The 17,574-nt window shown below is 36.6% G+C and overlaps 1 protein-coding gene across 1 annotated transcript in view; it reads right to left on the bottom strand.

Annotated features, from left to right (window-relative positions):
• Nucleotides 1–17,574, bottom strand: part of SYN3 (synapsin III) — a 205,045-nt gene that overhangs the window by 74,906 nt on the left and 112,565 nt on the right. The window lies entirely within an intron of this gene.

Below are 17,574 nucleotides of genomic sequence, written 5' to 3' on the forward strand. Positions count from 1 at the left end.
CATTCAAACAATGGCAAAAGGTAATTTCTAAATTTATACGCCAAGCTAAAAATCAAGAATTAAATATAAATTGTTGCAAGATATTAAAAAAAGAACTACTAGGGCTAGGACTACCTGATCTAAAATTTTATTTTGCTGCTTTCTGTCAGGGACAGATAAAAGAGTGGGTGATTTTGAGAAATAGGAAGTTGTTGGAATTGGGAAGGCAGGATTTGAGATTTGGGTGGCATGCCTATTTGGATGGCATAACAAAGTTAAGGTTAATATAGATTTTAAAAATCATTGTATTACATGTGCCATGTTGAGGGTTTGGGACAAGTGTAAAGCAAGACTGAACCCCCCTCCCAATTACTCTATGGTTGTCACCAAAATGTCTTTTTTAGAAGAGAAATAATAGTGACACAATCCTGGTTAACCTATGTTGATTTATTGACTTTTTCGAAGGAGACTCTAAATTAAAAACAAAAGAATTGGAAATGGAAATGGAAATAACAGCATTTCTTTCTGAACACTCCTTCCCTGACAATATTCAGTGGCATGGACTGTCTTTTTCTAAAATTTATAATGCATATATAGGGCACCACTGGCAAAGCATTTCTTTTCAACTGGGAGTAAATAAAACTTGCATGAGCTCATACTTGCTCTGTGACTGGCCATTTGCAAGAATTTTCCTTTTCAAATATTTCTGACAGGATACTCATAACTTAGTTACTTATGTTATATGGGATACATATTTAGATAGCCAGTCACAGCAACAGCAAATGAAGATAGCCTTCATGTCTCAACTACCTGATTACTTGAACTTTCCTTTTCAAATAGTGGGGTGTGAAGGATTTTGGGGAGAAAATTGGTATTAATTGAGGTTGTTAAATGCTTCCATGTTTATGTGGATTCATGAGGTTTATGTGTGTGTACATCTTTTTTGTTAAAAAGAGGGGTAAGTGTAAGCATTAGACTTCTGTCCCCAAAAGGCAAGATTAAAGTCAGAAAAAGGAAGGTATGAAGGTCAATGATAAAACTGAATGCTGTTTTGCACTATTACAGCATGGGATAGGAAACCTGCTGGAGTCTGACCTGATGATGCACTCAGCCTTATACATCCCTTAGAACCTCATTAAATTGAATCTATATATATAAAAGCGAAAACCACTCACGCCATAATCACGAAATCTCCAGAACTGTAAAGCCTATAAACTTGAAATTTGCCACGTATGTTCCTCTTGGCTTCTAGGTACTCACTAAGAAAGGATTTTTCGAAATGACCATAAGAACATTAGCATTTCCTATATTATTATTAACATGCTCTGATGCTAAGGAGTTCTACTCCCCCTCCCCACCTGAAAAGAAATCTGTTCCAAATGCAAAACACAAGCAGAGGAGAGGAGTTTCATTTCAGTTTTACTTTCACAGCAGGAAGCAGTTTTAAAACAGAACACTTGAGCTAAGCCACGGCCAGGCTCCTTCCTGTCTCCTTCTTGCTCATACTGCAAATACTGTTTCACTTTCCAAACAGCCCTTTGAAGCTAAGGAGTTCTACTCCCCTCCCCACCTGAAAAGAAATCTGTTCTAAATGCAAAACACAAGCGGAGGAGAGGAGTTTCACTTTCAGTTTTACTTTCACAGCAGCAAGCAGCTTTACTACAGAACAGTTCAGCTAAGCCACGCCTAGCCTCCTTCCTGTCTCCTTCTTGCTCACACAGCAAATACTGTTTGAGTTTCCAAACACCCCTCAACTCTCTCACACACTGACAGGATGCTAGCCAGATAAATACCGATGGATGCTGCAGGCTGGTACATTCTACTCCCCTCCCCCTCTGTTCCAACTGCCAATTATATTAACACATTCTGATGCTACGGAGTTACACATTCTACATTATGTTTCAGGCTGTAAGTGTCAATATATCAAGCCCGAGCATATAGTTTCATAGCAAAGCATGGGCGTCCAGCCAGTCAATATATAAATCAACAATATGGTTTCCAATTGTAATCTTGTAATGCTACCAGATTGTAAAAATTCAGATGGTCACTAGATGGCAGCAAAGAGAGACCAGCAACTATGACTATTTGCCCCTATCTAGAAGCCACTGGATTTATGCAGCCAACCTTTTTCCTTTGCTAGAAGGCTCCCTGAAGGTTTACTTAGTAGCATCAACAGTTTATTTGGGGCTCAATAACCATTCCTTCAGCAGTGCTAGGAGGATTGTTGGAAACTAAATTGGTGCATCATGGTATTTTGCAAAAATTTTAAATGTTAGCTTCTACCTGCTGAGGTAGAGAGAACTGTTGCTTTGCTTTCTGGTGTGCAGCAACATTTTAGTCTGAACTTGCCTTGGTCATTATAATCAAATGGCATGAATTGTACTTTCCTTAAATTATAAGGGAGAAGAAAAATCATTCTGACAGGCAAATAATAATACTAGATAATAAAGACTATTCTATGCAGAATAATGACAGATTGCTATTTTGTATGGGATAGCCTTATTTCTAGATGGCAATAAACAAACACAAAGCAACCTATAGCCTGCAGTGGAATCGAGGAATGATTTGTTTTGGAATGTGTCAAGTGCTGCAAAATAAATGTTGATATATAACCAGTTGAATTCATAAAGCTAACTGTGGTTAGACAAGGGGAAGAAGTTGTCTTCAAACCGTAATGAGCTAAATTACTTTTGCCCAACTAAAACAAAAGCTTGGTGAGCGGTGGCTTGACAATATGTTCCTACAGATTTAAGCAGAAGGAATGACATCAACTTAGAAGTCCAGCCAGCAGCCCTTGCTGTGCCAAAAGTACTCAATGTCTTGTGTGTATTTCCCAAAGCATAAGACAAAAAATATTGTTTGACTGAATTCCAAACATGTCAATGGTGAGTTTTCCATCAAGCTATAGCTTGAGTTGCTTTGATCTCAATACTTGCAGGGAATGATGGGCATTGTAATCCCAACATTTTAAGAGGAAAAATGCCAGGTTGGAATAGTTGTGATGTACCCACTGACTCTATAATAGATCCAGTAGCATCTAATTGTGCCAGTTGTGATTAATTTTGCCCTCTGCATACTTACAAAACAAATCACATTGGCCCCAGGGTTTGTAAAGCTAAAATACGCCTGTGTTTTGCAAAGAAAGAGTAGAATGTATGAAATATAACAATTATACAAGCAAGTAAATCATTCATACAAGAGGGCATGAGGGAGGAACTAAAAGGACAGACTCACAGTTGTGTTCCTCAGACATGAAAACAAAGCAATATCTGAGCTGGAGACTGATTATTCAGTGAAAAAAAATCTATTGCTTGCATACATTAGCCTGTTGTCACAGCTTTTTAGCAGCTTGTATGCTTGTGGCCTTGTTTTTGTATGGTAAACTTGAAAAAGCCTGGAAACAGATAGTCTACATCATCCTGTGCCACACCTGGCAATTTTAGCATCACCTCTCTTCAAATGTTTGCCCCCTTTTGGTTAGAATTTGGGCACATTTATTTATTTTCCATTCAGTCATTATAATCTTCAGCAGACGGGGAAAGGCTTAGTAAATGATTGGTTCTTTGTACTAAGTCCAAGAGTTTTAAAAGCAAGCTCAGTTTTCCCAGAACACATGACATTTCCTATTAATTCCAACCCACACTTTTTTTCTGACCTTTTTCAAAAAAAAAAAGAAATCTTTTTCCACAGCTTGTATACACTGAGGATGAGAGTATTTGTACAAAGATGTTGGCACTCAGGATTTTATGAGTGTGAAAGATGTGTACTTGCTTATGCAATAGCTCTCTTGTAAGAACTGCAGTTCCAAAAGGTCTTAGTTTCTTCTGGCAATCCCTCTTGAGGACACCCTGATAAGAGGAGCCGGACAGCAGGTGAAAGGGGCATATATGACTGTAAAAAATGACCCTGATATCTTAGCAGGAAAGGTGGGAAAAAATATGCTGCTGCATAGGATGTAGACTTTTCAGAACATGGGTGAATTAATGACTTAAGCTTCTACCCTCCAAAGTACATAATGAAATCAATTCCAGCAGCAAGGAATAGCATTTAAAAACATTTTCTGAGTACTCTATGTATTGATATTATGCAGCAATGTCTGGCTATGACTACAAATTAAGCAGCCAAAGATGAAAAGAACACAAACAAAAGGATCTAAAAGTACACTTTTCAAAACACCATTTTTTGAAAACAGGCCGAAGTTTGAATAATGGGAAAGAGAAAGGGTCCAGACAAATTATGCTAGAAAGTGGAGCTTTCCGAGAGCATCTGCTGTTAAACGAAACTTCCAAATGGTAAGAAAAGCTTGACAGTGGACCAGGGGTGGGTTCTACTTACCTTTACTACCGGTTCGCAACGGGGCCACGCATGCTCTTCTGTGCAAGCACAGAAGCTTCTGCACATGCACAGAAGCGTTTTGATGACATCAGGGTCAGTGGGCGGAGCCTCCCGCCAGTTTTACTACCGGTTCTATAGAACAGGTGCAAATCGGGGGCAACCCATCACTGCAGTGGACTCAGTAACCAAGGAGGTTGTGAGCTCCCATTCATTAGACTTCCAGATGCTAGAGTTAACTTTAATCTGGAATCCTACATCTGAGGGTTAGAAGTGAAAATTCTGTTTGAGAAAAGGAAGACAAATCTTTGACCTCATGCTTTTTAATCTGCCATGCTTTTTAATATTCCTTTCCAGGGCAAAGTATATGTAGGGCCCTAAATCAGCAACTGGAACCAAAACTTAGTTCCCACTCTATGTGGAACAGCTAAAGGTTACCCTCCCATTCATGGCTGTCAAAGGATTTCTGAGGGAAATGAGACATGAAAGTAGGAAAGAAATCAGCTTTTTAGTATCATTTATCATCCTCCTTTGTGAACTTCAATGTCGGGCTCTGAGATAAGTGCAGAAAAAGGGTAGTAGCCATTGAATTTCTCCCTCAATGTAACAGCACTTCCTGCAGCCTTGGGAGTAAAGGAAGATAACTTACCCTTCGGCTTATTAAATGGTCTTGGGTCTAGCTTTGGCTAATTCTCCAGGGTTTGGGGAGAGCCAGCCCATCTGTTTTTCATTTGTTGTACTTTTGCTGGAGCCTGTAATTGCTCTTTGAACCTACTAGAGCAGGAAACCCCTTAAAATGCTGACAAGACAGGGACTCCATTTTGAAGCCAGCACATTCCACAGCTCTTTTAATCTTAAAAGGCAAATAACTGGTGACTTCTCAAGAGTTTCAGGTGATGTAGGGTTACGTGCTGATTAGAAAAATGCATTTTGTCACTGAAATTATTAATATGAGCTACTGCTGTGTTTTTGGAACTGTCATCTAGGAAAGGAATACTCAGCTACCTTGTCTGGCAAAAAGCCTATTTCCTGGCCTGTCATCTCATTTTTCTAAACTTAATCCCTCAGTAGCTACTAGCTCATCCAATTTAGTCACTATGTTTCCAGTTTTTACTGCACCTTCAGATATATCAATTTTTTTAAAAAAAATTGCTACTACATATAAATTAAGATAGCTTTTGTGCTGATAAATGGTCAGAATTTGACCAGAATTTTATAGTCCAGTCTCAAAACTGAGCACACACATTCACCTTGTCAGAAGTTGGTAAAATGTGATGAGATAATCAGTCTGGTGATCATGCCAATTCTATTATTCAGAACCTTGAATAATAATAAAAACACATCAGCAAGACTTTCTTCTTCTACTTAGTGTTTTCCTACAAGTCCAATGTCCACTTTTTGGGATCAACTGATTGTTGATCCATTAGTTGCAATAGGAATTGACTGAGTGGCTTGTTGCCTGAGCCTTTCTGAACCAGACTATCCCATTAAAATCCAAAATCTCATTAAAAATACTGGCCTAATTGAATGGAGTCATTCCAATACTTGGTAATTCTTCACTTCCCAAGGAGACTATTGAGTTCTTTTTCTGGACCAAATAGTTTCTTTCCAATCTCTAACTAATATATTACAGCACATTATAGTTGCTGGATACAAAGAGAATTTTGTTGTTATTGTTGTTTACCTATATTGTGTTTCTTCACAATGCAAGAGATTTGGCTTACAACAAATTTCTGTTATTGTAATGTAATATGCCTTAGGACAAGTTGCAACCTACCCATAAAAGCAAATTAAATAAATAAATAATCTAAAATTGTCATATCTATCTATCTGTCTGTCTGTCTGTCTATCTCTATATGTCTATGTCTATGTCTATGTCTGTCTGTCTATCTATTTATCTATCATCTATCTCATCTGTCTATGTCTATGTCTATGTCTATGTCTATATGACTATGACTATGTCCGTCTGTCTGTCATCTATCTATCTATCTATCTATCTATCTATCTATCTATCTATCTGCCCACCTCCCTTGCAGGGGGGCTTTTATATTAGAAGCTTCCAATATATGAGGCTGGTGAATATATTTGGAATTGCCATGAGTGCTATGAGAAAATTCATCTGTGACTGGAATAGCCAGTCACAAAATACTAATTGCGGTATAAGGGGACACTATTACAATGAGCTCTGCAAAATTTTAAGGTTCTGGTTTTCACCTTTAAAGCCCTTCATGGTTCTTAAATTGATATTTAAGGGAGCACCTTCCACAAATTGTCTCTGCCTGCTCCCCAAAATCTGAGGGAGATGGGTGGTTAAGTTACATTTATATAAAATATAAATAAATAAATAAAACCAGGAAGGGTGGTCTCCTTCCATTTCCCCTCTTTAAAAGAATGTCAGAGAACTTGGCACTAGATGTATTCTACAGCTATCCTGTTGGTGTGGAATAGTATTCTATTAGCCCCAGATTTAGAACAGTGATAAAAACATCGTTATTGTAACAGGCCTTCCTTCGCCATTCTAGTTTATAGGTGTTATTGATTAATCTTGGTATTGTTCCTTGATTTTGATTAGGTTATTACTCTTTGTTACTATTTTGCTTTATGGGGTTATGGTATTTCTTTTGTCTTAGCTTTCTTTATATGAACACTGCTAAAAGCTGGTATTTGAAGCAGCATAAAACATATAAAAGATAAATGCCAGAAATCCTAGACAGGATTAAGGGATCCTAGCAGGGAATTAAAACGTTGCCACAGCAAAATCAAACCTGTGGGAATGGAAATACAGCAATTATACAAGTGGTGGAAAATGAAACGGAAATAGGCCTATAGGTGTGTGTGGGTCTGTTTGTGTGTGTATGTGTATAGACAGATGGATGGATGGATAATAGATAGATAATTTATGAGCACTGATTACCACAAGCATCACAAGATAAATGAGTTAAAAGTCAAATGAGGTAGAGTTCTATGGAATAGAAATGAGATAAGTACACAAGGAGGAAGTTAAACTCATTTCAGTTATCACCAAAGAAAAACTGCTTATTCAGAGGAATGACTTGGAATATGAAGGACGGACTGATTTTAACTAGCTAAAGTAACTGCAACTCCATTGCTTGACCAATTCTTAATGGCGAGAAAAATGATTTCAGTTCTGGATGCTTTGTTTTGACATCTCATCGTTAACTCACATGCACAAAAACAATGGCAAATGACAAAACTAATATCCTGTCATATTTGTTGGCTGACTACTACTCATGTAAACTGATATTGAATTATTGCTGCCTAGCAATATGAACTAATAATTTCAAATGGAAAAGAAAGCAGCAGATATAATAACATGCTCTACATTGTGTTGAATTAGGAACAGGAGACTGGAAAAATATAGAATGTGCCTCACTCTAGTTGACTTCCAATATTTATGGCAAGGAAACCCCAATTAAAAAAGAGAGATTTTGCTTAGACAATACTGTCCTGGATTAGATGCATTGGCAGTGTTTGATAATATGCCATGGCATATTATGGCTACTCTATATCATACATTTAACATAATTTTTTATCCAGTATTGCTTCTGGGTAATTGGATAAAGAAAATGTACTGCTATGTGTGAATATCTGGCCAGTGTTCCTTCTGTCAGTGACTTGCTTCATAAGACATTCAATTTACACTGATGTCACCTAATGCAGTGTCGAAATCATAACTAACCTTCTCTTCACACTGTTCCACCCTCCAATAACATGCAAGAAGCATTTCATCTCCACCCTCTAGACAAATAAGCACTTGAAGGTTTACTGGACAATGTGTGAGCCAGTATTAATGGTAATCCATTTATGGCCTTGGAATGGCCTTCTGTTTCTGAAAGCTGCACCAGGCAAAGCAGTAGTACTCATTTCCCAACAGCCACATATGTATCTCCTGACACGACAACACAATAACATTACTGTGAGAAACAGTCTGGATTAGAAAAGATAGGAAGTTAGGATGTAGACACAGGCAGAGTGTTCTGTACAGGAATTTCATATCTGCTTCTGTATTAGCCATGATAAAAAGATTCCACTAAGAGATGCCAATCTCAGGTCTTGTTTTGTGAAGACATTTTTCATTCCAGCAAATTAAAACCGCACAGAAATAAATCCTTTCTTTCCAAACAGCCAGTTACACAGAATTCAAAGATTAGATAAGAATACTTTAAAAATTAATTTACTTTAAAAAATACTTTAAAAATTAACTTTGTTTTCAAGCTTTGAGTTTTGCATTCTTGATAGCCACGAAGCAAATCATGATAGCTTCTCAGGTAAAAAAATATATCCTTAAGGATGTACAATCTTCACAACAGTGAAATGTATTAAGTTCTAAATTCCTTCCTATTGTTATTAAAATTTTCAGGTATTTAGGGAGAGTGTTTCACGCAATTACTTTTTTTTCATTGTAGGTTAAGACACTACATTAAAAAAGTAAAGTGCTATGACCAAGACCCAATGGCTTAGAGGTGGAGCTCTTGCCTCACTATCAGGAGGTTGTGAGTTTGATCCTAGGTAGAGGCAGATGTAGGGTCTCCTGCTTGAGCAGGGGGTTTGACTCGATGACCTGCAAGGTCCCTTCCAACTCTGTTAATCTGTTAAATCTGATTTCTCATTGAGTGCCAAGAATTTAAACCTGATTGCCCTACTCAGATATATATACTTGGGCAATCATTCACCATTTTTCAGGCTGGCTATATATCTATGTGAAATAACAGTTCCCAAATTTAGAATAGCCCTGCCTAACCCTAGCAAGATTTAATGCAACAAGTGTTCTTGAGAGGAGATTATGGGATATCTCATTTGAACAAAGATTTTGCACCTATGAAGGAGGTCCATTAATGTAGGAGAATATTTGTAAGGTTGAAATGACGAGTCCTTAGTGCTCTCTGAGCTTGGCTATTTTCTTGTGATACTTCATTAGCATTGATGATGTTACCTAGTCTGGGTAATGAAATGTCTGAAAGAAAACAATCAAACTCAGAGAGAACCAAGGACCTCTCATTAACCCACATTTTATGTACTGTTACCATTGCAAAGTTGCTCAGTTACAGTACATGATACCATATCTACTCAGATTACCAATATTACTGAGATAGAATTTATTTACAGTTATTACTATGTTATCAATGTGATTTTATTTCTCTTAACATGGTTAAGTTGTTTCACTACTTGTAAAATACATCACATTTGACCACCCCAGTTTTATAATTATTATGATTTCTATTTAATTTGTTTTTGTTTTGTTTTTTGAGCTGGTCAACAACTGTTATAAATTGCTACTACTGTGTTGAACCAATATACAGCTATGATCCAATTTTCTGTCAAAACTCAGTCAAGTCTTAAAGAATCTTCTTCTGGATATTTTTTAATTATGCAATTGCCCTGTCATTTACATAAATTTATGTGGATTTAGACATTATCAGCCCAATTCACCTCACGGGGTTGTTGTCATGGGGAAAATAGAAGAAGGAAGGAGTATTGGGTAAGTTTGCCACTTTGAGTGATTTTAAAAAAACAATAAAAACAGGATAAAAATCTTCCTCTTACAACATTCTTGTAGTTTTCCACAGCTAGTTTTCTTCTTTTGTTTTCTTTTTGTTTGCACACATAGGAAAAAAATCCATTAAGGACTAAAAATTGCTGTGTAATACTTTTACATGAGTAACGTTAGGAAAATCTAGTTAGGCCTGAAAAAAGTTGGCTGACTTTGGCCCCAAGCAAAATGCTGTACAATACAACCAAGGTTTGAGCTGTTGCAAAAAATACCTGACTAATCATCGAAATCATGGCTAGCAAAGGCTTTTGAACAGAAATAATAGGATTGTTATATCAGGGTGACTTCTGTATGAACAACTGCTCATTAGTATATTTATTTATGCAAATATCCACACACACACAAATGCACACAACCTGTATTGAAAATGTGGATATCTGTGTTTGCATTTTTGGCATTTGTTTCTTTTTATGTACACTGAAGGTTAGAAGATTTTGTAATCTCAAGAACAAAGCCTGTTCAACATGCTTTGAATCTTGTTGCTGCTTCAGCTACTCTATCTAAAAGGAAAACTAAAATGGTCTGTCTTTTCAAGGTCATCAGAAGCAAAATATATTGAAGGTTGGCTTCAAAATGATAAAGAAGGATAAAAGGGAGATAGAAATGGAGTGAAAACTATGGCATGTGGAAATCTTCCAAGTTACAAGAAACTACAAGGGAAAAGACTGGGCAAATCATTTTCAAACACACCAAAGACTACAAGCAATGGTGAAAAACTGTTCTTTAAAGTTAATGCCCTATTGTTAAATTTATAGATTAGAGAAGGAAGGAAAAACCATAAATAGTGTTTCCTCTATATGACTGTGTTACTAATGCAAGACTTCCACCCTTGGGACCAATGAATAATAATTAATTGGTCACCATGACAACACAGTCCCAGATGTACTCAGCCCTAAGGTTTTCCAGCATTCTCTCCAGCTTAGTCAGCTAATTTCCTATCTACTTACACAGCCACCATAGTAACAGTTATAAGTCTCATATAGGGAACTTTTTGACACTAAATAAAAGATAAAATATGTCATGAGAAATGTACTTCTTCTCTGTACAAAATGGAATTATAATTGTTGCAGAGGCAGCCATGCCATTAGACAGAATAGATGTGAAATGAATAGCAGTCAAAAGCTTGTAGGAAAAACAAAAAAACTTAATGTTTCAGGCAGGTTGGAAGGCTTTGACATACACATTTGATTAAGTTACTAGTCTGGTCAACTTTGTAAGGCACTATCTTGTCTGTTAAGGGAAAAAAAAGGAATTCAGCCAGGTCTTTTAGAAAGCATATATAGAAAATCCTCAATGAAGCCAATTGTTCAGTGATCATTCAAAGTTTCGAATGGTTTGAGAAAGTTTCAGTCATCATAGCATCCTTGCAAATCACATGATTCCAATTCAGGTGCTTGTCAAGTGACTTGTAATTTATAATAACTGCACTGTCCTGCAGTCATATGATCGCCATTCTACAGAGGAATTATTGAGTCTGTCATCTTCACCTCTATAACTGTCTGGTTTGGCACTGCAACCAATCAAGACAAACACAGACTTCAACGGATAATTAGAACTGCAGAAAAAACAATTGCTACCAAACTGCCTTCTGTTGAGGACCTGTATATTGCACGAGCCAGAAAGAGGGCTGTGAAAATATCTACAGACCCCTCACAACCTGGACATAAACAGTTTCAACATTTACCCTCAAAACGATGCTACACGGCAGTGCACATCAGAACAAAGGATAGTTTTTCCCCCATGCCATCACTCTGCTAAACAACTAATTCCCACAACACTGTCAAACTATCTAAAAAGGCAGTATTATCATTATTATTCTCATCTTCCCTATTACCTATGTCCTTACCTTCTTACGACTATAACTTTGTTGCTTGCAACTTACGATTTATATTGTTTACTTAGTATCCTAGTATGATTTATGTTGATTGCTTATTTAGTATCCATGACTATCATTAAGTGTTGTATCTAATGTTTTATGAAGAATGTATTTTAAAATGACTATGTTAATGATCTATCACTATTGTTGTATGTACATTGAGAGCTTACGCACCGGAAACAATTTCCTTGTGTCTCTAATCATACTTGGCCAATAAAGAATTCTATTCTATTTGTGACCTCTGCTGCCAGCTTCCAACAAACTCAATAGGAAAGCCAGGACTAAGCTGCAAATGGCGATCATATGTCTTACTTGATGACCACAACTGGAATTTCCAGAACTGCCATTGTAAGATGGTGTGGTCATATGACATTGTGCTTTGCAGCTATGTTAATTACCATTGAGGACTACCTGTACAATCCTTTATGTAAATATTACATTTTGACATTTTCGACAAAGGAATAAGCACTATTGCCAAGCACCTAACCTGGCAGGGAGGAGGGCTCAAGCACGGACTTAGCCTGCAGTCACTGTGCAACTGCAAATGGGCTAGGACTGACACCCCCCACAATGTTTCATGGAGCCTTATCTATTTGTTCCCAAGAGAAGGCTGCAGGCCTGGGGAGATTCCTGTATTATAGGCAGAACATAATAAAAAAGTTATCTTAAACTCTGCATATGTGGGTCTGGTTGTTTGTGCCTGTCAAGCAGCTGCTTATGCAGAGTTCTGTATGAGTCATAGTCCATGTCTACCAGAAGGACTGGATTCAAACACTTGAACAGAAGTCTTCTATTCAAACTTCCCATCATCCTCTGCTCGATAACCAGATCCTTTTCATAATCTTTTCATGGCAGGTAGATGTGAAACCCTGCTTTGTTCCCATGAAATTTAGGAAAATGGGTTCTTTTATTTTTCTGCCCAGTACCACAGCATGACCTTTTCACTAGAAAACAAAATGTGGTGAATAGACATAAATACATTTCTGTCAGCAACTTAATATGTGAAGGTAATCTCGACAACTGTATGCAGGAATAATTAAGAGATAATAAAGCAGGGCTGTCAAACTCCCAGCTCATGGGCCGGATGCGTCACATGCTGGCGACGCCTACGCCTGGTTTAGTGAAGGGGAAAAAAGTCCCGATACATCATGTGATGTCGCTGTGACAATGTGAGTTTGACACCCCAGCAACTCAGTCCTAGGCAAGGAAGAAAATGCAAGAAAGAAACTCAAAGTATTCCTGCCTGGGTTCTGTTTGGTATAAGAAGAGGCTGCAGATTTTAAAGATTCTATTAATATTATTATCCTATAACAATTAGCTGTAGGATAATTAGTAGTATCCCCATAATCTTTGCATAATCGTCTGCTTTCTATCTTGACCTAGCTCAAAATGCTGACAATAAGTAAAAAATATAACTATGATAGAATCTCCAGATGTTCCATATCATGATTATTTTCATATGTTTGTATAGTGAGTATTCTAATAATTAATTCCATAGACATAATGGCAAAAATGGCATCTTCTGCTTCAAAAGAAAACAAACCAATTTCAATTCTTTACTTTCCTAAATGGCATATTCCATTACTTCAGATCAGCTCTTACATATTATAGTTATTTTACTGACATAAAATATTTAGAGTTGGGTGAGGAATATTTAGAATTGGCTGAGGAAATTACAGCTATCAAAAATATTTATCTGGAAATGAAAAAGATTTTCTATAGAAACAAATCTATTGCCTTTCTTGGCAAGGTTTTTCAGAAGTGGTTTGCCATTCCGTCCTTCCTGGGGGTGAGAGAGTATGATTGGCCCAAGGTCACGCATCTTGCTTCATGCCCAAGGTGGAATTAGAATGTATGGTTTCCTGATTTCTAACTTGATACCATAACCATACACCATGGCTGGCTCTCATCTCTTTGATACATCATTCTTATCTTACTGGCAGTGGCTGCTCATGTCCCATTTGAAGAAGTTTAAATCCATGAGATCTACTGCTTTTAAAGAATGTGCTTCACAGATTCTGCTCCTCCCAGCCTAAAAATAATCTCTATGCCATTTTTTTTATTTGGATATAATTTCAGTGCAAACATTGTATTCCTGTTGCATAATCCTTGATTATTCAATAACTAGTTAGTCATCCTCATGGCTCCTGAAATTTCTTCATGTTCACATTTAGGTGCACTGGTTATAAAGCAGGCTTGTCTTGGATCATCTCTGACCAACACCCACACAGATGTTGTCATTCACATAGTTTGGTGAGCATGAAAGCCAAAAAAAATTGGTATGAAACGGAACAGGCCAATCACATGTTACTAAATTAGCAAAGAGAAAAGGAATGCTGAAGGACACTGTATTAAAAGAACTAAACTCCCACTCATTGTATTCTTATGTACAAAGCTCTTCTTTCCACCCATAATAACTTGAGCTACACATGGATCTAGCCAGGGAAAAAAAAAACCTTGTCATTTTTCCGTTAAAAAAAACAAACTGCAGTCGATGTGGGCAGGAAGTCCTAATATAGTTGTAGACATCTAAATGGAAACAGCTCACAACCTTAAGCTTTTTGATATGATGCAATTGCACCTATAGAGAAAGATGTTTCCTTCATATGGTAATAATTTTGCATATTCTCCTTAATAGGATATGAAAATTTGTACTGGGTTATTAAGTGAACTTCAATATGATTTCTTTTTTTCTTTATGCTAGTCTTTTTAGGGTCTTATATATTTAAGGCTTCTATATAGATTTTGAGTGACAAATGAATATTAAAAATTATTTGGAAGAACCACTTTGGATGTGCAGCACCTTTCATTATAGTACATTTTTTAAAGCTGTGAACTTTTTCAACTTTAAGAATTGTTTCAAATATATATTGCTTTAACAATTTGATTCATTAAAACAGTCACACCTTTTTCACACTCATGCAAAAGCCCTCCAAAAGATAAGCACCCATCAATGAATAACATAGTGATTTTACATTTATATTCAAAGTCTGATGCACTTCTTCCAAATAATTTTCAATGCATCCATAGCCTAGTACAGTGGTTCTCAACCTTCCTAATGCTGCGACCCTTTAATATAGTTCCTCATGTTGTGGTGACCCCCAACCATAAAATTATTCCTAAAACCATTGAAAATATGTTTTTTCCGATGGTCTTAGGCGACCCCTGTGAAAGGGTCATTCGACCCCCAAAGGGGTCCCGACCCACAGGTTGAGAACCACTGGCCTAGTAGGACAAATTATCGATAGGGGACTGGAAAATTATGGAACTGGATTAAAAGTCTTCTGACAACTAATCCTGGCAAGATCTCGAAAATCACTCATTGCTTCTCATCAAGACCGAATTGAAATATAATAAACTTACTGCCCTTGTTTTTCTCTTAAATACAAGAATAGTATATTGTAGACATGACAGATATTTTCAGATGAAAGAGAGAGTAAAGTGCTGATATAGTGAAATAAACTTGACCAAAGTAGAAATGAACCAGATTGTTTTTAAATATTTTGCAATAATTGCAAAATTATTGCAATTGAATCACATTGTTGGTGATTCAGAGTTAAAACTTATGTTTTGCCTGTCAGTTCCTAGCATGACTGGTCAAAAGGAATTCAAGCAACTAGGGTCAGGCAGAGTGATGAAGCTGCTTCAAGTGGCCAATGCTGAGATTGGCAGCAGACTTTTGGAAGGGAGAGTTGTTTGCTACATTGCTTCTCTTATATTCTATGTTTTTCAGACTGGAGTATGGAAAATATTGCCTAACCAGATAATTCTAAATTTATTTGTACAGCATTAGTATCTAAACTGCTCCTAAAAATGCAAACCTAGCCTGAAAGGAAAATAATTAATGAAATGTATCTCATACATAATGATTGGTATGATATGAATTGGATTTGATGCTCAAACTTCTCACAAACACAATCTCTTACACTCTGCGGTGAACTTGTTTGTGAACCTGGCTTCACACAGTTTTGTGAAAACTGAACAGAAGAAGAACTGGTCAAGATTTGTTTTTGCTTAAGATAAAAGAAAAGATACTGTCCTTCAACCCTGCCATTCTTCATACTGAAGCCATGGTTTTCCAGAAGAGTGTCAAGATCTGGCTCCACCAATTAGCCTAAGTCACCATGGGTTGGCTGGTGGCTTGAAGGCACTCCCACTATCTCATTAAACTTTATAGTCTTCTGAATTTTTTAACTTTGATTTTTACTTTTAATTTGTAAATTTTAACTAGCTTTAACTCTGTTCTTAATCTGTGATTTCATTTATGTGTTCATATTGTTTTATCATGCTGTTGTAAACTGCCCACAGTTACTTAGATGAGCTGGGCGGTATAGACATTTAATAAATGCATACATACAAGCATACGTACTGAGCTGAAAAATGAATTCTCCTTGAAAGATGGATGGCAAATAGCAGGCAAATTTTATGTGTGTAGGAAAGATCACATGGTGCCAAAAGCTGTGTCCACAATACCTCACTGCTGCTGTCTTCTCACTAACATATACGAACCACTACTCTGTCTCATTCTTGTAGTCCTATGTATCACTTCACACATTTAATTCAATCTTCTCTGACTGACCTACAGATGTATTGAATGTCAATTCCATCATTCCCAGCCAACATAGTCTTGAGGAATATGATTTGTAGCAGCAAAGAAGAAGAAAAAGCATCCCATAGTAGGAAGCCTCATTAGAAGAGCTGTGAGCACTGCAAGTTCAGTGCTTCTGATAGCACTGTTTTTTCACTGAAGAGTCACCATCTGTGATGCCTTACAAAACATTCATCGAATATGACTAGCCAACTCTGTGGATGATAAATATTAAACAAGTGCTGTTTCACTAGGTACAAGCATGATCATTAGTTCTCATGATGTTCTGTGGCAGTTCACATATCAAAAGTACATTTAGGTGATACAAATATGACAATAAATTAATTTATCCCTCCATGGTCTTACACTGAAAAAAAAATGCCCTTATAACACTGTGTTAGAAACATTTGCTGAAAAGACATTAATAAAAGCATATTTTATTCCAGGAGTTTCCTATTTCTAATTTATAAGCATAAAGTTAATATATTTAACTTTATTGAAAGAGGGCCGTGAAAATATCTACAGACCCCTCACATCCTGGATATAAATTGTTTCAACTTCTACCCTCAAAACGATGCTATAGAGCATTGCACACTAGAACAACTAGACAGAAGGAAAGCATTTTCCTGCATGCCATCACTCTGCTAAACAATTAATTTCCACAACACTGTCAAACTATTACTAAGACTGTATTACTATTATTCTTCTCATCCTTCCTATTACCTATCTTTTCCTACTTATGACTATAACCTTGTTGCTTGTATCTTTACGATTTATATTGTTTTATTTAGTTTCCTAGTATGATTTGATTGTTCATTTAGTATCCTATGACTATCACTAAGTGTTGTATCTTATGATTCTTGATGAATGTAGTTTTTATGTACACTGAGAGCTTATGCATCGAAGACAAATTCCTTGTGACTCCAATCACTCTTGGCCAATAAAGAATTCTATTCTATTCTATTCTATTCTATTCTATTCTATTCTATTCTATTCTATTCTATTCTATTCTATTCTATTCTATTCTATTCTATTCTCTGCATTTTTGGTCTTTCTGTTCTAGTAAGCATTCAATATTACACTGAAGATGGCCCGGCATACAAGCTACCTGTCTCATTTACCTCTTAACTTCCCTAGTTATGGTTTGAGAATCTACTTCCATTTCACACTAAAATTGATGAAGGATTTCACCTATAGCAGTGGATTTTCTTTTAAATTTGGCATTAA

This window comes from Pantherophis guttatus, chromosome 7, assembly GCF_059756535.1.
Source record: "Pantherophis guttatus breed Tessera chromosome 7, ASM5975653v1, whole genome shotgun sequence".
NCBI lineage: Eukaryota > Metazoa > Chordata > Lepidosauria > Squamata > Colubridae > Pantherophis > Pantherophis guttatus.